Source organism: Scyliorhinus torazame, chromosome 18, assembly GCF_047496885.1.
Source record: "Scyliorhinus torazame isolate Kashiwa2021f chromosome 18, sScyTor2.1, whole genome shotgun sequence".
NCBI classification, from domain to species: domain Eukaryota; kingdom Metazoa; phylum Chordata; class Chondrichthyes; order Carcharhiniformes; family Scyliorhinidae; genus Scyliorhinus; species Scyliorhinus torazame.
In genome coordinates, this window is record NC_092724.1 from 127,531,670 (window position 1) to 127,552,353 (window position 20,684).

The 20,684-nt window shown below is 49.0% G+C and overlaps 1 protein-coding gene across 3 annotated transcripts in view; it reads left to right on the top strand.

Annotated features, from left to right (window-relative positions):
* The window catches only part of LOC140395495 (alpha-1,6-mannosylglycoprotein 6-beta-N-acetylglucosaminyltransferase B-like), a 1,325,626-nt gene that overhangs the window by 800,771 nt on the left and 504,171 nt on the right, over positions 1-20,684 (top strand). The gene's annotated exons all lie outside the window — the stretch shown is intronic.

Below are 20,684 nucleotides of genomic sequence, written 5' to 3' on the forward strand. Positions count from 1 at the left end.
TTCTGAATGTGGACGCAAAAGTATTGGCGAAGGTACTGGCGGGTAGGCTGGAGGAGTGCCAGCCGAAGGTGATAGGTGAAGATCAGACGGGATTCGTGAAAGGGAGGCAGCTCTTTTCAAACATTAGAGGGTATTGAACGTCGTTATGGCATCGGCAGAGGGGAAGGAAACAGAGGTGGCTGTGGCATTGGACGCTGAGAAGGCGTTTGACCGGGTGGAATGGGGCTACTTGATGGCAGTTCTGGAGCGGTTTGGAATTGGACCAAGATTTGTGAATTGGGTGAAGCTACTATATAAGGAGCCGAGGGCGAGTGTCTGCACAAATAACATCAGCTCGAGATACTTTTCTCTCCACCGTGGGACTGGACAGGGATGTCCCCCCTGCTGTTTGCACTTGCGATTGAGCCGTTGGCCATCGCATTAAGAAGCTCGGGGGTATGGACAGAAATAGTGCGTGGGGGGGGGGGGGGGGGGGTGATAGAGCATAGGGTGTCCTTATATGCCGATGACTTGCTGTTATACGTGTCGGACCGAGTGTGTCGATAGGGGGAATATTGGAGCTGCTTCGGGTGTTTGGGTCTTTTGCAGGGTACAAGCTGAATCTAGACAAGAGTGAGTATTTTGTGGTATCTCGGCCAGGGGTGAGGGCAGGGGTGGGGGGGGGGGGGGGGGGGGTGGCTGTCATTCAGTAGGGCAGGGACTCACTTTAGGTACCTGGGGGTGCCTGGGAGTGGGGGGGGCTCCGCAGGTACAACATTTCTAGTTTGGTGGGGAGAGTGAAAGCTGATCTGGCAAGGTGGGATGGTCTCCCTCTGTCACTGGCACGTCGGGTACAGGCGATTAAAATGAACGTGTTGCCACGATTTCTGTTTATTTTTCAATGCCTGCCGATTTTCCTGCTAAAGACTTTTTTCAGAGAGATTGAGGGAAGGATTATGTCGTTCATATGGGGAGGGAAGGTGGCCAGAGTTAGAAAGCTGCTGCTACAGAGGGGAAAGCAGGCAGGGGGTTTGGGTTTTCCGAATCTGGTGTATTACTACTGGGCGGCAAATGTGGGGAAGGTGCGGAACTGGGTAAAAGGGGTTGATTCCCGGTGGGTCAGAATGGAGGAGAGTGCAGGCGGTCGGGATTGAAAGCACTAGCAACAGTGCCGCTCCCGATAGCCCCAGGGAAGTACTCAGGGAGTCCAGTAACAATAGCTTCATTGAGAATTTGGAGGCAGTTTCGCCAACACTTCGGGTTGGGGGCAGGGTCAAGGGAAATGCCGATTTGGAGGAACCACAGATTTGAGCCAGGGAGGTGGGATGGAAATTTTCGGAAATGGAAGGAGAAGGGGATTAAGACACTGAAAGATGTGTTTCTTAGGGGTCAGTTTGCAGGGTTGAAGGAGCTGGAAGCAAAGTATGGGCCGGAGCAGCGGGAAATGTTTAGATACATGCAGGTTCGAGATTTTGCCAGAAAGGAGAAACAGAACTTCCTGGAAGAGCCGGCCTCCACATTGCTGGAGGAGGTGCTGATGACAGGGGGACTGGAGAAGGGGGTAGTGTCATCGGTTTACGGAGCTATTTTGGAAGAGGAGAAGGCACCACTGGAAGGGATCAAAGCAATGTGGGAGGAAGATTTGGGAGAGGATATGGAGGAGGGGTACTGGTGTGAGATGCACCGGAGAGTGAATGCCTCCACCTCGTGCATGAGGTTGGGCTGATACAGCTGAAGGTGGTATACCTTCCACACCTCACGAGGGCGAGGATGAGCCGATTCTTTGAAGGAATAGAAGATGTGTGTGATCGTTGCGGGGAGGGGGGGGCGGGGGGGGGGGGGGGGCGCTAATCACGTTCATATGTTTTGGTCCTGTCCAAAGCTAGAGGATCACTGGAAGGAGGTTTTTAGGGTAATTTCTAAAGTGGTGCACGTGAAAAAACTGGACCCGGGCCTCTGGGAGGCCATATTCGGGGTGTCGGACCAGCCAGGGTTGGAAATGGGTGCGGAGGCAGATGTTGTAGCCTTCGCCTCGTTGATCGCCCGAAGGCGGATCCTGGTGGGTTGGAGAGCAGCCTCTCCACCCTGTGCCCTGCCGTGGCGGGGGGATCTGTTGGAATTCTTGACTCTTGAGAAGGTTAAGTTTGAACTGAGGGGAAGGACAGAAGGGTTCTACAATTCATGGGCATTATTCATTATGCACTTTTAAGAACTGGATAAAATCGAACATTAGTTGGGGGGGTAGGGGGCGATGGGTGTTAATGGTGGCCATGGATGATTCCTGATTCCTTTTTGTCAGTTGTTTATGTGAACATGTGGGCGAATGTTTTGGGTTTGGTGGGAGGATGGGATTGTTGTTATTGATATGGGGATTGACATATTTGTTACTGATTATTGGTTATTGTTGGTGGGTGTAAATTTGAGAGAAAATGCGAAAAAGGAGGAGAATAAAGAAATATTTTTTTTAATAATAGGGATCTAGGGCGCGATTCTCCGACTCCCCACCGGGTCGGAGAATCGCCAAGGGCCAGCGTGAATCCCGCCCCCGCCGTGTCGTGAATTCTCTGCCACTGGAGATTCGGCGGGGGCGGGAATCGCACCGCGCCGGTCGGCGGGAATTCCCCGGCGATTCTCCAGTCCGCGATGGGCTGAAGTCCCGGCGCTGTCAACCCACGCCAGCCGGCATGGATTGAACCACCTTTGGGACGGCGGGGGACGGCGGCGCGGGTGGGCTCCAGGGTCCTGGGGAGGGGCGCGGGGCGATCTGGCCACGGGGGGTGCCCCCACGGTGGCCTGGCCCGCGATCGAGCCCCACCGATCCGCGGGCGGGCCTGTGCCGTGGGGGCACTCTTTTCCTTCCGCCTTCACCATGGTCTCCACCATAGCGGAGGCGGAAGAGACTCCCTCCACTGCGCATGCGCGGGGATGCCGTGAGCGGCCGCTGACGCTCCCGCGCATGCGCCGCCCGGCAAAGTCAGTTTTGCGCCAGCTGGCGGGCCACCAAAGGCCTTTCCCGCCAGCTGGCGGGGTGGAAATCAGTCCGGCTCGGGCCTAGCCCCTCAAGGTGGGGGCTCGGCCGGTCAAGATGTGGAGACTTCCGCACCTTCGGGGCGGCGCGATGCCGGACTGATTCGCGCCGTTTTTGGCGCCAGTCGACGGACATCGCGCCGATATCGGAGAATCCCGCCCATGGTGTAGTACAACAAACTTTATTATCAACACATTATTAAACTACCTTAACATCACAGAAATATGGTTTACAGTTACAGTTAAATGACGCTTAACAATAAAAAGAAACACTTTAACTTCTAGCTGATACCTTCTCTATCTCCGAGCAAGCAAAACCCATCACAGGTGAAAATCCACTTTTAAATAAAGTTAGCAACCACAGGATTATTTGCTGTTCTCTGGATAGAAAGTTCTTTGGAAAACTGCTTGGAGAGAGAAGATCCTTTCAGTAAACAGCCTCCAGAAACCTGTCAGTCAGATTAATGCTGAGCCTGACAACATTCTGCAAAAGCTGTTGTTCAGCTCACAGCTTCCAGAAACTAAACTAAAACTCCTACCTGGTACAGACCTGGCTCCTCCCATTACTTACATCATCTTTAGCCCACTCAAATCACATGACCTACTTACTTTAGTTTAAACAAAATGTCTCTAATTATCTACTCCCCAGAAATCATAACAAAATCCTATTAGAAAGAATAATGATCAGGGGCGAAATTCTCCGGAAACGGCGCGATGTCCGCCGACTGGCGCCCAAAAAGGCGCAAATCAGACGGGCATCGCGCCGTCCCAAAGGTGCAGAATGCTCCGCATCTTTGGGGGCCGAGCCCCAACCTTGAGGGGCTAGGTTGGCGCCGGACGAATTTCCGCCCCGCCAGCTGGCGGAAAAGGCCTTTGGTGCCTCGCCAGCTGGCGCGGAAATGACATCTCTGGGCGGCGCATGCGCGGGAGCGTCAGCGGCTGCTGACAGCATTCCCACGCATGCGCAGTGGAGGGAGCCTCTTCCGCCTCCACCATGATGGAGACCGTGGCGGAGGCGGAAGGGAAAGAGTGCCCCCACGGCACAGGCCCGCCCGCAGATCGGTGGGCCCCGATCGCGGGCCAGGCCACCGTGGGGGCACCCCCCGGGGCCAGATCGCCCCGCGCCCCGCCCAGGACCCCGGAGCCCGCCCACGCCGCCTTGTCCCGCCAGTAAGGTAGGTGGTTTAATTTACGTCGGCAGGACAGGCATTTTAGCGGCGGGACTTCGGCCCATCCGGGCCGGAGAATCGCGCGGGGGGGCCCGCCAACCGGCGCGGCGCAATTCCCGCCCCCGCCGAATCTCAAGTGCCGGAGACTTCGGCAACCGCGGGGGCGGGATTCACGCCAGCCCCCGGCGATTTTCCGACCCGGCGGGGGGTCGGAGAATTTCGCCCCAGACTTTTATGATATCTTAATTGCACCTTTTTCGCTCACAAAGTCTGTCCATCTTTTAAACCAGGATTTTAAAAAAATATTACGGCAGCAGATTTATACACATTCTAGCCCAATTTTTTAAAACATTACTGCAACAAATACATATAGTGCAATATTTATACCAATTTATTGCATTCATCACACTTTCCTGATGGATACTTAAAGTGGTAGTCCATCTATTGGGTAGTAAGTATTCCTAGATACAGGATGTCAGGAAAGGAAAGAAAGGGGTGGAAATATTGGGTCAGGAGAACATTGCCATGCTGGAGAGAGAGGATGTCCCAGACAGGTTAAGGTAAGAACTTCTGTGACTAGAGCAAAGGAACAAAAAACAACCTTTAATTCCAATCTATCGGGCCCAAAGCCATTCGTACCCCATTGGAGTTGACTTTCCCTGAGTTAATAAAGGCGCGGTTACATTGCTCACTGAACCTATAGGCCACAAGTTAGTTGGAGAGATGTAGAGGAGCTAATTTGCAAGGAAATTGCAGAGAGATGCAAAAAGTATAGAGTTGTTGTTATAATGGGGAACTTTAGTTATCCAAATATAGACTGGGATAGTAAGTGTAAAAGATAGAGATGGGCAAGAGGTCCTCAAGTGTGTTCTGAAAAATATTCTACAGCAGTAAGAATCCAGTCCAATGAGAAAAGAAAATACTGCGGAAGCTTATTCTTGGAATGACGAGAGCCATGTGGGCCAAGTGTCAGTGGGAGAACATTTAGGGGACAGTGACCATCGTATCAAAAGGTTTAGATTGGCCAGGGAAAAGGACAAAGAAGAATTCAGAGTAAAGGTGGCAGGAAAAACGGGGAAAGAATGACAGAGTAACTTTAAAGATGAGGTAGTTTGGACACTTCCCGTGAAAGGGAAATGTGTGGGAAAAGATCCAAAGATCCATGGATGATGAAAGAGATAGAGATTAAGTTGGAAAAGAAGAAGTCTGCTTATGACAGGTGTCAACATCTGAGAACCAGACTGAATACAGAAAGTTCAGAAGGAATGCATGAAGGCAAATAAGAGAAAAGGGACTCGCTACAAAAATAATAGGGAATCCGAAAGTACTCTATCAGCAAATAAATAGTAATAGAGTGATGCACGCAAGAATGGGACTGATTAAGGGGATTCACACATGAAGCGAAGGGGTATTAAAAGAATACTTTGCATCTGCTTATACCAGAGAGTAAGGTTCGCTATAGGCCATGCTACATTAGGATATAATTCATACAGGAGAAGGGTTTAAAATTAAAAAGGAGGAGTCATTGGATAGGCTGACCATACTTAAAGTTAATAAAGCACCAGGACCCAATAAGATGCAACCAAGGATACTGGGAGAAGTGAGGGTGAAAATTGTGGAAGCAGTGGCCATGATTTTCTGTTTTTTCTTAGACGCAGGAGTGCAGCCAGAGGACTGGAGAATTTCAAATTGTTAAACACTTGTTCAAAAAAGGGTGTAAAGATAAGCCCCATAACTGCAGGTCAGTCAGTTTAATTTTATTGGTGGAGCAGCTTCTGAAAACATTAATTGGGACAAAATTAATAGCCATTTGGGCAAATATTGGTTAATTAATAAAAGCCAGCATGGACTTGTTAAATAAAAGCAAAATACTGTGGATGCCACAAGTCAGAAATAAAAACAGGAAATGATAGGAAAACCCAGCAGCTCTGGCAACATCTGTGGGGAGAGAAACAGAGTTAATATTCCGAGTCCGTTTGACTCTTCTTCAGAGTTAAAGAGAGAGAGAAATGTGACAGATTTTATGCTGTTTAAGAAGGGGTACAACAGGTGGAGCAACATAAAAGCTCAATGATAGATCAGAGTTCAGGAGAGATTTGACAAAGATGTCAATGAACAAAGGGAATGTTCATGGTAGTAGTTTTTTTGGGGGGGGTTTAAAAATGTTTTTAGATATTATTTTAATCCCATCCTTAAAGTTACAATGCCAATGTGCAGAGTGAACAGGGCAAACCCTGAATCCATCTCATTGCTTGCTCCGAAAAACAATTCAAATTCAAATTGAAGCCAATTCATGGTATCCATGAGAGACATACAAGCTGGCAAGAAAAGGCATTTCACCTCACCTCGGGCTTAATCTGACACTTGACCTCCGCCAAAAGGCAGAGAAATGGGGCGACATTCTCCGACCCCCCGCCGGGTCGGAGAATCGCCGGGGGCTGGCGTGAATCCCGCCACCGTCGGTTGCCGAAGTCTCCGGCACCGGAGATTCGGCGGGGGCGGGAATCGCGCCGCGCCGGTTGGCGGGCCCCCCCGCTCGATTCTCCGGCCCGGATGGGCCAAAGTCCCGCCGCTAAAATGCCTGTCCCGCCGGCGTAAATTGAACCACCTACCTTACCGGCGGGACAAGGCAGCGCGGGCGGGCTCCGGGGTCCTGGGGGGTCGCGGAGCGATCTGGCCCCGGGGGGTGCCCCCACGGTGGCCTGGCCCGCGATCGGGGCCCACCGATCCGCGGGCGGGCCTGTGCCATGGGGGAACTCTTTCCCTTCCGCCTCCGCCACGGTCTCCACCATGGCGGAGGCGGAAGAGACTCCCTCCACTGCGCATGCGTGGGAAACTGTCAGCGGCCGCTGACGCTCCCGCGCATGCGCCGCCCGGAGATGTCATTTCCGGGCCAGATGTGCTAAGCATATTGAACATACCCCATCTCTCTTGGAACAAAAATAATCGCCCCATTTCTCTGCCTTTTGGCGGAGGTCAAGTGTTTTGGGGCCGTTTTGGGCGCCAGTCGGCGGACATCGCGCCGTTCCGGGAGGATTTCGCCCATGATGTCCATGGTAGTGTTAAAGACTAAATAAGGTGCTAATAGTGGCATAAATGTAAGATTTAGAATGTGCGGATAGCAGATCAAGGGTAGGCGCTCTGTGAAAGCAAAACTTAAAACAAATGACAGGTGGCCCTGTGGGGGTTGGGAACAAAATGTTGGATCAAAAAAAGGGGAATTGAAGTTGCTGAGCTCAATGATATGTCCAGAAGGTTTTAAAGTGCCTGATTGATAGATGAGGTGCTGTTCCTCCACTTTGCGTTGGGCTTCACCGAAGCATTGCAGCAGGCCAAGACCAGAAATGTGAGCATGAGAGCAAGATGGGGAGTTGAAATAGCAAACGACAAAGAGGTGAGATCATGCTTGTGGACTGCGCGATTTGTTAAAGGCAGTTTTGTGATGAGGTAACAGAGAGGGTTGGTAGGCGTAATGCTGTTGATGTGGTGTAAATGGACTTCCAAAAGGCTTTTGATACAGTGTCACACAACAGAATGGTGAGAAAAAGTATAGCTTATGAAATTAAAGGGGTAGTAACAACATGGATATGAAATTGAGTGACAGGAAATAGAGAGTTGTGGTCAATGGATTTTTATTGGAGGAAGATTTGGTTTGGAGGTCCCCGGGGGTCAGTGTTGGGACCTTGCTCATCCTGGGGTACGTTAATGACCTAGATCTTGGTGCACCGGGCACAATTTCAAAACTTGCAGATCATATAAAACTTGGAAGCATTGTGAACTGTGAGGAAGATAGAGTGGAACTTTAAAAAGCCAATAGACAAGTTGGTGGAATGGACAGACATGGCAGATGAAATTCAATGCAGAGAAGTGTGAAGTGATTCATTTTGATAAAATTAACATGAAGGGAGCTTATACAATACAAGGTACAATTCTAAATGGGGCGCACGAGTACAGGAACCTTGGCATACAGTTATTGACGATGGCAGAACAAGTTACGAACATTGTTAATAAGGCAGACACTATCCAGGGCTTTATTAATATGGGCATAGAGCCAGGAGAGAAATCATGGATCCTGGTGCTTCACCTGTTTCTGGACCCATTATCCACCCCACACTCCAACCTCCCCACATCCATTGGGTGCCCAAAATTGGGGTCGAAATGTTTATATGGTGTTTGCACTCTCGGCCTCGATTTACAAACTCCATTGAAAGCTCAGGTTTCAGTGTGATATACTTTATAACCTCAGCCTTGTCAGACAATTACAGATAACTTGGTCATTCATATTATTCAATGAACTCTGCTTCTTTGAACCTGACCCTTTGCAATGTCCAGGCAATAACATCCAAAAGAACTGAGCTTCACAACCACTGCAAACAATAACCCCATGAACAAATGAGAATGTCTTAAACTAACATTATGTACTCTATTGATGCGTGACTCCCAGTTTCATTTCCAAGTTTAAAAATGGCATAAGCTTCCGTTAAACAAATACCAACCAATTCACTTGCAATAATGTCCTATTTCTATTCTTACAAGTGGGTTTTGTCAACAGAATCATTTCTCTTTGCAATGGGCGATAAATATTTTAAATTGGTACTAACCGCACATACAAATGCCCAGCATGGAGCATACCTTTGGAGAACAAAGTACTGCAGATGCTGGAAATCTGAAAAATAGACAGAAAATGCTGGAAATATGCAGCAGATCAGCTGGAGGCATCTAAACAGAGTGAAATAGAGACAACGGGCGAAATTCTCCGGTATCAGCGCGATGTCCGCCGACTGGCACCCAAAACGGCGCAAATCAGTAGGGCATTGCGCCGCCCAAAAGGTGCGGAGTGCTCCGCATCTTGGAGGGCCGAGCCCCAACCTTAAGGGGCTAGGCCCACGCCGGATGAATTTCCGCCCCGCCCGCTGGCGGAAAAGGCCTTTGGTGCCCCGCCAGCTGGCGCGGAAATGACATCCCGGAGCGTTAGCGGCCGCTGACGGCATTCCCGCGCATGCGCAGTGGAGGGAGTCTCTTCCGCCTCCGCCATGGTGGAGACCGTGGCGAAGGCGGAAGGAAAAGAGTGCCCCCACGGCACAGGCCCGCCCGCGGATCGGTGGGCCCCGATCGCGGGCCAGGCCACCCTGGGGGCACCCCCCGGGGCCAGATCGCCCCGCGCCCCCCCCAGGACCCTGAGCCCACCCGCGCTGCCTTGTCCCGCCGGTAAGGTAGGTGGTTTAATCTACGCCGGCGGGACAGGCATTTTAGCAGCGGGACTTCGGCCCATCGGGCCGGAGAATCGCGGGGGGGGGGGCCCGCCAACCGGCGCGGCGCGATTCCCACCCCCGCCAAATATCCGGTGCCGGAGAATTTGGCAACCGGCGGGGGCGGGATTCACGCCAGCCCCCGGAATCTCGCCCAACATTTCAGTTCTCTGCTCTAGTTCTGACAAATGGTCAGGGATCTCAGTTTCTTTCTGCACAGATTCTGCCAGATGTGCTAAGCATATTGAACATACCCCATCTCTCTTGGAACAAAAATAACCGCTTTTGCCAGCCCTGCAAAAAGCAATCAGAATTGCTGTGAGCCTCTCATTCCCCTTCAGCAAAAAACCCAGCAGCAGCTGCCTGAGATCTTGTTTGGTACATTAGGCATAATGCACTTAATGTGTGAAGAAAACATAAACAACTTGCTACAGAAAATAAAATAAATGTCAAAGCAATAAATTGATAATTTAAAAAATGAGGAATTGAGGAATTAATGTTAATGGGCAGAATTCTCCGGCTTGTGACGTGGAAGTGTGAATCGCGATCGGGTGGACAATCCGCCTTCCAGCCAAAATCAAAGTCTGTGCCCGCTGCCAATTGTGGCAAAAATGGGATTTGGCGGGGGCCTGCAAAACTGACATTTGCATGCATTTAACTGTGATTAGGGGGTTGAACACAGTATGCTTTGCCCTTCCACATTGCTCCGCGCCTTTCTGGCAGACGTGAACTTGACACCATGGCTGCGGAGGGGGAGCGGGAGGCTAAAAAGTCACTGAACAGGCATTGAAAACTGTCGGACTAGCTGGGAGATGGCTGCCTGGGCCAAGAGGCAGGAGCAGGTAGTGACTTGGTGCCAAGTCCATGGACTTCGAGTATCCCCCTCAGGGTCAGAATGCCTGACTCAGACCGCCATTGCTGCCATCTGTCTTTTAAACTCATCCCTTTGCTGATACTTTAAGGCTCCTGGCTGCTCACACTGTTCCCTGTATCCTTTAAATGCTCAGAGAGTCTCTAGTCATCTGGGAACTCATCCAGGCCACCCTTCTGGACACTCTCATATCCCAGCTATATCAACAAGGACCAAGCTCAATCGAGAGCCCACCAGGTATTGGCTCTCTCACTGGGGTACGGGTTTCACACACACTGACTCTCATTGGGGTACACCCCTGTCCTAGCAAACCAATCAGTTCAAGGGAAATTAGAGATGGGTAGCAAATGCTGGCAGTGAGTATGTGGTGAGTGGAGCGCTTAAAAACAGTTCCAGCTGGCAGGCTCTTTGACGCTAACTTCGGCCCCGCTGGGAATTGCTCAGAATTCGCGCTAGCGGAGTGCTGACCCATTTGCATGTCCTGACTCACTTACCAAATAGTGGCCCCAACAAGAATGCAAATCGCTAGCAATTCAGTCCTGGCATCAACACTTAGTCTGCCAAAAGGAGAATTTCACCCAATGACTACTAGGGAGAAGGTTCTGGGGAAACTGAAAGGTCTGAAGGTGGATAAATCACCTGGACCGACTGGACTACATCCCAGGGTCCTAAAAGAGATAGCTGAGGAAATTGTGGAGGCATTAGTGATGATCTTTCAGGAATCACTGGAGGCAGGAAGGGTCCCAGAGGACTGGAAGGTGGCTAATGTAACACCACTGTTTAAGAAGGGAGGGAGGCAGAAGACGGGAAATTATAGTCCAGTTAGCCTGACTTGGGTCATTGGTAAAATTTTAGGTCTATTCCTAAAGATGAGATCGCAAAGTACTTGCAAGTGCATGGTAAAATAGGACTAAGTCAGCACGGCTTTATCAAAGGGAGGTCGTGTCTGACAAATCTGTTAGAGTTCTTTGAGGAGGTAACAACAAAGTTAGACAAAGGAGAATCAGTGGATGTGATTTATTTAGATTTCCAGAAGGCTTTTGACAAGGCGCTGCATAGGAGACTGTTAAATAAGTTAAAAGCCCTTGGTGTTACGGGTAAGATTCTGGCATGGATAGAGGATTGGCTGAATGGCAGCAGGCAGAGAGTGGGGATAAAAGGGTCTTTTTCAGGATGGCAGCCGGTGACTAGTGGTGTGCCTCAGGAATCTGTGCTGGGACCACAACTTTTCACAATATACATTAATGATCTGGAAGAAGGTACTGAAGGCACTGCTGCTAAGTTTGCAGATGATACAAAGATCAGTAGAGGGACAGGTAGTATTGAGGAAGCAAGGGGGCTGCAGAAGGACTTGGACAAGCTGGGAGAGTGGGCAATGAAGTGGCAAATGAATTACAATGTGGAAAAGTGTGAGGTTATGCACTTTGGAAGGAGGAATCGACTATTTTCTAAATGGGGAAATGCTTCGGAAAGCAGAAGCACAAAGGGACTTGGGAGACCTTGTTCACGATTCTCTTAAGATTAATGTACAGGTTCAGTTGGCAGTTAAGAAGGCAAATGCAATGTTAGCATTCATGTCAAGAGGGCTAGAATACAAGACCAGGGATGTACTTCGAGGCTGTATAAGGCTCTGGTCAGACCCCATCTGGAGTATTGTGAGCAGTTTTGGGCCCCCTGTCTAAGGAAGGATGTGCTGGTCTTGGAAAGGGTCCAGAGGAGGTTCACAAGAATGATCCCTGGAATGAAGAACTTGTCGCATGAGGAACGTTTGAGGACTCTGGGTCTGTACTCGTTGGAGTTTAGAAGGATGAGAGGAGATCTTATTGAAACCTACGAGATACTGCGAGGCCTGGATAGAGTGGACGTGGAGAGGATGTTTCCACTTGTAGGAAAAACTAGAACCAGAGGACACCATCTCAGATTAAAGGGACGATCACTTAAAACGGAGATGAGGAGGAATTTTTTCAGCCAGAGGGTGGTGAATCTGTGGAACTCTTTGCTGCAGAAGGCTGTGGAGGCCAATTCACTGAGTGTCTTTAAGATAGAGATAGCTAGGTTCTTGATTAATAAGGAGATCAGGGGTTATGAGGAGAAGGCAGGAGAATGGGGATGAGAAAGTATCAGCCATGATTCAATGGAGGAGTAGACTCGATGGGCCAAGTGGCCTAATTCTGCTCCTATGTCTTATGGTCTTATGGACTAGTAAAAAGTGCAAAGCAGATGAGCGAACTAATAAAACACCTTTGCCTTTTTGGTTAAGAAGCAGAGCTAGAGAGATACAGACTAGGCCCCAAATCCTGGTCACCAGGTAAAGTGGAAGGGACCAGGACTGAGCTAAAGAATTGGGTTTAACTAACACCACCTCTGGCAGCATACACTCCAAGCCGGCCTTCGTATAATCGAAATGACACTGGAGGTGAAGCGTGTTGCCTTTTAGACTAGGTTTTCCTCCTCTTCCGGCCAGATGTGGGGCGCGATTCTCCGCTCCCGCGCCGGTTGGGAGAATCGCCTGGGTCGCCATATTTTCCCGCGACGCCGGTCCGACGCTCTCCCGTGATTCTCCCAAGCGGCGAGAACGGCCCAAAACGGCGGGTTCCCCCCGGCGCCGTTCACACCTGGTCGCTGCCGACGGGAACAGTGCGGGAACGCTGGGGGGGCAGCCTGCGGGGGGGGGGGGGGGAGGGGGGAAGGGGGGATCCTGCACCAGGGAGGGGCCCCAAATGGGGTCTGGCCCGCGATCGGTGCCCACCGATCGTCGGGCCGGCCTCTCTGAAGGAGGACCTCCTTTCTTCCGCAGCCCTGCAAGATCCGTCTGACATCTTCTTGCGGGGCGTACTCGGAGAGGACGGCAACCACGCATGCGCGGGTGACGCCAGTTATGCGGCGCAGGCCGCATCATGTATGCGGCGCCGCCTTTACACGGTGCCAAGGCCTGGGGCGTGTAAATGACACGGCGCCGCTCCTAGCCCATTATCGGGCCCTGAATCGGGCGGGATAGGGGCCGTTTCGCGCCGTCGTGAACCTCGACGGCACGAACACTCTGCCTCCATTTCAGAGAATCCCGCCCGTGGTTTTTGGGGAGGGTGGAGGAGGGTGTGTGTGTGATATGTGTGTGTGTGTTGTCTGTGACTGTGTGTCATTCACTCGCTCTCTCGCACATTTATTTGCTCACTCTCACATTCACTCTCTCTCTCATATTCACTCACACTCACTCACTCCCTTACGAATGCTCACATTCAATTTCACTCTCAGTCACACTCACTCATTCTCATGCTTGCAGTCTCCAGCTCACTCACTCTCACACTCACTCACTTTCACACTCATGTTCACAAACTCTGACTCCCATTCTCTCACTCAATTCATGCACTCTCGCAACAACTCTCACACTCACTCACTGACACACATTCTCTCTCATCATACTCTCTCATTTATTCACACCATGCCTCATTCACACTCGCACACTAACAATTTCTCACTCTCACTCACTCAAGCTCTCTCTCTGATTCACATTCTCTCACTCACTCACATTCATTCACTCACTGACAACCCCAGCCTGGGAGGTTGAGTGATTTTATCGCAGCGGAGGAGTTCAGGATGGCTGTGAAGGTGGCAAGGTGCACGTCCTTCACTCCAGCTGCCCCGGGTATGGCTGTTGCTGCAGCCACTGCTTCTCCTGGCCTCACTGGCCCACTCGGTCACCTTGTCGTCTGTAGTCTTTTAGTCAGCCAGCAACCACGCAGAAGAATGAGAGCACAGCCAAGAGCGGACTACATCACCCAGAATGTACTCTGTCTGTCAAAACAATTGGCCTGTCTGTCAAAACGCAGGCTTGGACTCTCATTCCAGTAATGCCTGATGCTACGGAACTGTAAACCAGAGCCGAGCACCCACCACACACTTATTTGTCAGAATTGAGGCATGGTGTGAATAAATGAGGCGGCCACTTGAGAGAGGGCCAGTAGGCAAGGGCCCCAGTGATTAGCACCTAATGCACACCTCTCTCCCAGACCCTGGGACGTAGCTTATAAGAGAAAGGTGGTTATGTTAAACAGGTGCAGAGCACTCGTTCCCGTCAACTGGAGTATTGCATCCAGTCCTGAGCCGCACACTTTAAGAAAGAGGTGAAGGCAATATTAATGGGGCAGGGAAGATGAATAAGACTGGGCTCCGGGGAACTTCAGTGACATAGAAAGGTTGGCAGAAGAGAAAATTGAGAGGAGATTTGATTGAGCTGTTCAAAATCATGAGTGGTCTGGACAGAGTAGATAGAGAAAAACTGCTCCCCGGTGGAACGACCACTAATGAGAGGGCACAGACTTGAGGGTATTTGGCAAAAGAAGCAATGGGGAAATGAGGAGAATTTTTTTCACACAGCGAGCTGGTAATGTCTGGATTGAGCTGCCTGTGTGGTGGAGGCAGGTTCAATCGAGGCATTCAAGAGGGAATTGGATTCTCTAAAATGGAGGAATGTTCAGGGTTACGTGAAGAAGGCGGTAAAATGGCACTCTGTGGATTGCTCATTCGGGGAGTCGACACCTCTTTCTGTCATTTACGAATTCTGTGATTCTGATTGTCGTGATTGTAAAACTTTACTTGTCGAAGAGCTCATTATTCTCCGGCTATGAATGCTAATCTGGGTATACTTCTCTATTTTCATGTTCTGGATTAGAAAGAGGTTCAGTGCTGGCATGTTATTCAAGGGGGAGGGTACCTTAAATGCTGCTTTGAAACATATTGGGCGGCACAGTGGTGCGGGTGTTAGCACTGCTGCCTCACAGTGCCAGGCACCAGGGCTCAATTCCGACCTTGAGTGACTGTCTCCGTGGAGTTTGCACTTTCTCCCCCTGTCTGCGTGGGTTTCCCCCAGTGCTCCGGTTTCCTCCCACAATCCACAGATGTGCAGGTTAGTGTTTTGGTCATGATCAATTGTCCCTTAGTGTCCAAAAGGTTAGGTGGGGTTACTGGGGATAGGGTGGGTGCCTGACCCGAGGTAGGGTGCCCTTTCAGAGGGTCGGTGCAGACTCGATGGGCCAAATGGCTCCTTCTGCACTGTAGTAATTCTAGGATATCCTTACATTCCTAATTTTGTTCTCTTGGTTGGTGCCTCTTATTTGAACCACTCTGAAAAAAAGACTTACCACTGCCAACTTAGATTGCTCAGTGAACTAAGCAAAGTTCTGCAGCCAGACTCGGGGATCAGTGCCAGTACAGGGAAGGTCTGCAGAAAAATCAGAGAAGAGGCTTTTCCACTGGGAACCCCACTGCCAGGATAAATAATTGTGGTGGGAAGACTAGGAGCAACAGAGCAATTATCACAAAGGCACAGTTAGATTTTGTGTTGAGCAGTCAGCTTCTTGGAGTAAACAAATCATCAGTCAACCAAAAAGGCAGAATCAAACAAAGCCCAGTCAGGATTTTCAAGTCTCTGCATCGAGCTGTTTTATAAAGAGTTGGCTGCACTCAATGAAAACAACATTACTTGTATTGTAACCTTACATTTCAACAGCAAGCAAAGGTGCTGCCCACAACCCATTTTGGTCAACAAGATCTGTCTTTGAAGTGGGATCACTGTCCGAGAAAGAACATAGTTGGATGGCATGGTCGCACAGTGGTTAGCACTGCTCCATCACAGCGCCAGGGACATCTGGCCTCGGTGGAGTGTGCACTTTTCCCCCGTGTCTGCGTGGGTTTCCTCTGGGTGCTCCGGTTTCCTCCCACAGTGTAAAGATATGCAGGCTATGTGGATTGGCCACACTAAAATTATTCCTCAGTGTCCAAAGATGTGCAAGTTATGTGGGGTTACGAGGATAGTGCAGGGGAGTGGGCCTAGGTAGGGTGCTTGTTCAGAGGATTGGTGCAGACTCGATGGGCTAAATGGCCTCCTTCTGCACTGTTTGGATTCTATAACTTCACTGGAAACTGGTTTCACTTTGAGCTCCTTTATTCCCACATCCGCACTGATAATATTCAGCTGAATTCAGCTATATTCTGTGAGATAACAACACTCCCCCGCCCATGCACACCTTACATCTTCAGCCTTGTAGACTGAATGGTCACATGAGAACACGATGATAAAAGGTCATGTGGCGAGAGGAGGGGAACTACGCCCCGGCCATATCCCCCGGACCTTGGGCAGAGCGTAGGTACCGTATGTAATTGTTGAGCTATAAAACAAACTGCCAATATTAAAGCTCACTTTCTCAATCCACCACTGCAAAAAATGTAGTTGTGTGCATATCAATTCCCCCTCCCACTCAACACCCATCCCCACTATGATATAGCTGATGGAATATTGGGTCCGGTTGCAGCTTAAGTCATAACAAGTTTCTCAAAGGCAATTAGGGATACGCACACAATTCCGGCCTTGCCAAGGATGCTCTTAACCCACAAAATATTTTTTTTAACATTTCTATCAAAATACAAACCCCAATTGCAACAATTTCTTTCCATACACACAAGTTTGGGGTTTTGGTTTTCACAGGAAAACTGAATTGCAGAAAGTCGCGCAAAAAAGCTAATTTTAGAAATCCTGAAACTCAATAGAAAAAATAGAAAATCGGCTTATTCAGTTGCCTTGAAGCTGTGGCCTTGGTGATTGACTTTTATTTTGGGCCCTTTTGTATCATACATTGAGTTATCCGATTTTTTATGCTTATGTTAGCTTTTTGGAAGCTATATATCAGTTTTCTGCACAAAAGCCGAAATTGGAAGCCGAATAAAATTCGAAAAATCTGTGGCTGCATAGTCTTACAATTCTTCATTTAATCTCCTGTGCATTAGATGAAGCTTTGCCTGCAGTTTATCCCCTGGCAATCTATTCACCAGAGCACATTGTGATAATTATCATTTTGCATTTCAATGGCTGACAGGATAATATGGGATATATTATGATCTAATTCTCACATTTTTCTTTGCAGCTTTCGCCAGTTTCAGGTGAGATTTCCTTGCATCTATTGCCAGGATCTTCATCCCGTGAACTGGTGCATACAAATACTCTCTATATATCGTTCTGTACCTCTTCTCTCATGCTGTCTCTCTGTCTGTTTCCTCCATGTGTGTGTCTCCCTCTCTCGGTCTTTCTGTCTCTCTCCATCAGTTTTTAGAAGGCCTTGTGGTGCAATGGTAGCGTCCCTACCTCTGAACCAGAAGCTCCGGATTCAAGTCGAGCACCAGGACGCATTGACCATGGAGGGAGTGTTCATAATGCAGTTTTACGGCCTGATTATCAGTTCAGGGATCCTTCCACCGCTAACCCCCAAAGTGAAAAAATGTGTGTGAAGATACGCTAAAGCAACCCCTGTTTTTCTCTCTCTGCTGTTTTACTGTTCCTGTGTTTTCTTTGTCTTGCTTTCTTCTTATTTCTGTCTCCATTTTTTTCTCTCATGTAGTGTGTGTGTGTGTCTCTCTAACATATTGTATCTCTTTCTCATTATGCCTTAATCTTCTCTCTCATCTCATCAAAATTCAACAATTTAATGGCCTGCAAAACTTTACTTGAAAATTCCGCAAACATGACCCCAAACTTCCTGTTGTTTGCCATTTAAACTCAGCACCTTGCTGTCATGTCCACATGCCCATCCTTGGCCTGCTGTAATGTTCCAGTTCAAGCTGGAGGAGCAGAATCTCAACTTTCATTTCTTTCAAATTGGTCTATTGTATTCGCTGCTCCCAACACGGTCTCCTTCACACTGGCAAGACTAATTGCAGACTGGGTGAACAGCAGAACATCTTCACTCAGTCCACAAGCATGACCCCAACCTTCCTGTCGCCTGTCATTTTAACTCAACACTTTGCCCTCATGCCCACATGTCCGTCCTAGGCCTGCTGTAATGCTCCAGTGAAGCCGGGCGGAAGCTGGAAGAGCAGCATCTCATCTTCCAGTTGGGTATGTTGCAGCACTCGGGACTCAACGTTCAGTTCAACAACTTTAGATTGTGATCTTTCTCCTCCATCTTAAACCCATTTGATTTAAATATCTGATATTGTCCTAATGTAAAAACCCACTCCCAGGATCGCGAGATTGAAAGTTATTTTGTGATGTGAAGCACGCCCTTTGTGGGCGGGATCACTTTTTGGCAAATCTGCATATTAGAGCGAGACAGCTTGTCTCACTTTAATATGCAGTTCGCTGAGGTAACCTAGGCATTGGGATCTATCCCCTTTGCCTTGGAGACTGTCGGCGAGCACCATTCAGTGCTGGTCTCCACAAACGGGGGATGAGACAGAAATGCACTTGTGGGGGGTCTCCCATGGGATTGTAGGCCCCACAGGTGCATGCCCTCTGGGCAGGGTGGCACCCTGGCATTTCTAGTCTGGTACCCTGGCAGTGCCACCTAGCACAGCGTTCCATTTTAAAATGGCGTCCCGATCTCGCTGCACTGAGGAGCTCCGGTGAACTAAGCTTCACAGTGCAGAAAATTGGGCTGAGTGCAGTGCCCCGCTGAGGCCCCATATCTACCCAGATTGCCCTTAGATAGCGGGTGTTTCTCGGCACTGTGAGCACTGGGAAACACGTGGCTAAATGCACTCACTATGGACCTTGTTCCCATTTGGTTAGATCGGGCCCAGAGGTAAATTTTTAATTAAAATTCTAACGAACCACACAGGCAGCCACCCCCACCGGGTGGCACATTGGGGCCTTGCTCATGGCCTAGTCAGCCAGCGGATCTTCTCTATAGGACATGGAGCCTCCATATTCCAATGGCCTCCCTGGATGCAGCAGGCTGTCACTGTTGTGGTATCTATGTTGCACTCTCTTATTAGTACCAAGTGAATTTCTCCCGTCTTCCTTCTAAAATTTAAAAACTGAATATTTGTTTAAAATGTTAAACATTGCTCTTTCCTAATTGAAAGCTATTGGTACTTGATATTTACTGCAGGAGACAAGACTCTAGTTAGTCTGGATAATTTGAGGTCAAAACCAAAAGTAAATGGACTTTACGCTGACCATCTTTGATAATCAGTTGGCTATAAATTAAAGTTCAAATTTTCATCCTTACTTTCAAAGGCTCCACATCTCCATCTCTCCCTTCCCTATCTCTGTAACCTCCGATAGCCTGACAACCCTCTAAGATCTCTGAGCTCCACAATTCTGGCCTTTTTTGCGTTCCCAACCTTCGTCACTCTGCTACTGGTGGAAATGTCTCAGTCACCTAGACCCTAAGCTCTGGAATTCCCCCTTTAAGATTCTTTATCTCTCCATCCTCCTATAAAATTAACCTGTAAACCAATTTCTTTGACCAAGCTTTTGGTCACATCCTCTAATATCTCTGTCATGAAACACTCTGATGTTATCGACAAAGATAAGGCCATAAGACACGGAACAGAATTAGGCCACTTAGCCCATCGAGTCTGCTCCGCCATTCAATCATGGCTGATACTTTTCTCATCCCCATTCACCTGCCTTCTCCCCATAACCCCTGATCCCCTTATTAATCAAGAACCTATCCATCTCTGTCTTAAAGACACTCAGTGAATTGGCCTCCATAGCCTTCAGCGGCAAAGTGTTCCACAGATTCACCACCCTCTGGCTGAAGAAATTCCTCCTCATCTCTGTTTTAAACGATCGCCCCTTTAGTCTGAGATGGTGTGCATTGGTTCTAGCTTCTCCTACAAGTGGAAACATCCTCTCCACGTCCACTCTATCCAGGCCTCGCATTATGCTGTAAGTTTCAAGGAGATCCCTCCTCATCCTTCTAAACTCAAAAAGAGTACAGACCCAGAGACCTCAACCGTTCCTCATACGACAAGCTCTACATTCCAGGGATCATTATTGTGAACCTCCTCTGGACCCTTTCCAAGGCCAGCACATCAACTTGGAACCCTGGTTCATGAGGGTGTATAGTTTTGTCTTGGAATGGTGTGAGGAGTCAGGTGAAACCCCAGTGAGAATAAATATCCCAGTCATCATGTAACAATTCTTAAAGACTATTTATTAAATTATAGGAAAGACAAATCTACACAAACAGGGCTATACTATGCTAAGTTAATTAAGTATGTCAATTACGAAACACACACACAGTTTTTGTAAAACATTCCTCTTGTTCCCAAATACATCTACGATCCCTGAACTCCTTAAGTCAAAAGCAGCTTATAAAGGTTTCTGCACTGCTTTGGCTCTAATACTTAGAGGCTGTTTCTACTCACGCAATCATCTAATGCCCTCTTGAATGCCTCGATTGAACCTGCCTCCACCACACTTTCAAGCAGAGCATTCAAGACCTGAACCACTCGCTGTGTGAAAAAGTTTTTTCTCACATCACATCTGCTTCCTTTGCAAACCACTTTAAACTTGTGTCCTCTCGTTCTTGATCCTTTTACGAGCGGGAGCAGTTTCTCCCTCTCTAGTCTGACCAGCCCTCTTATGATTTTGAACATCTCTATCAAGTG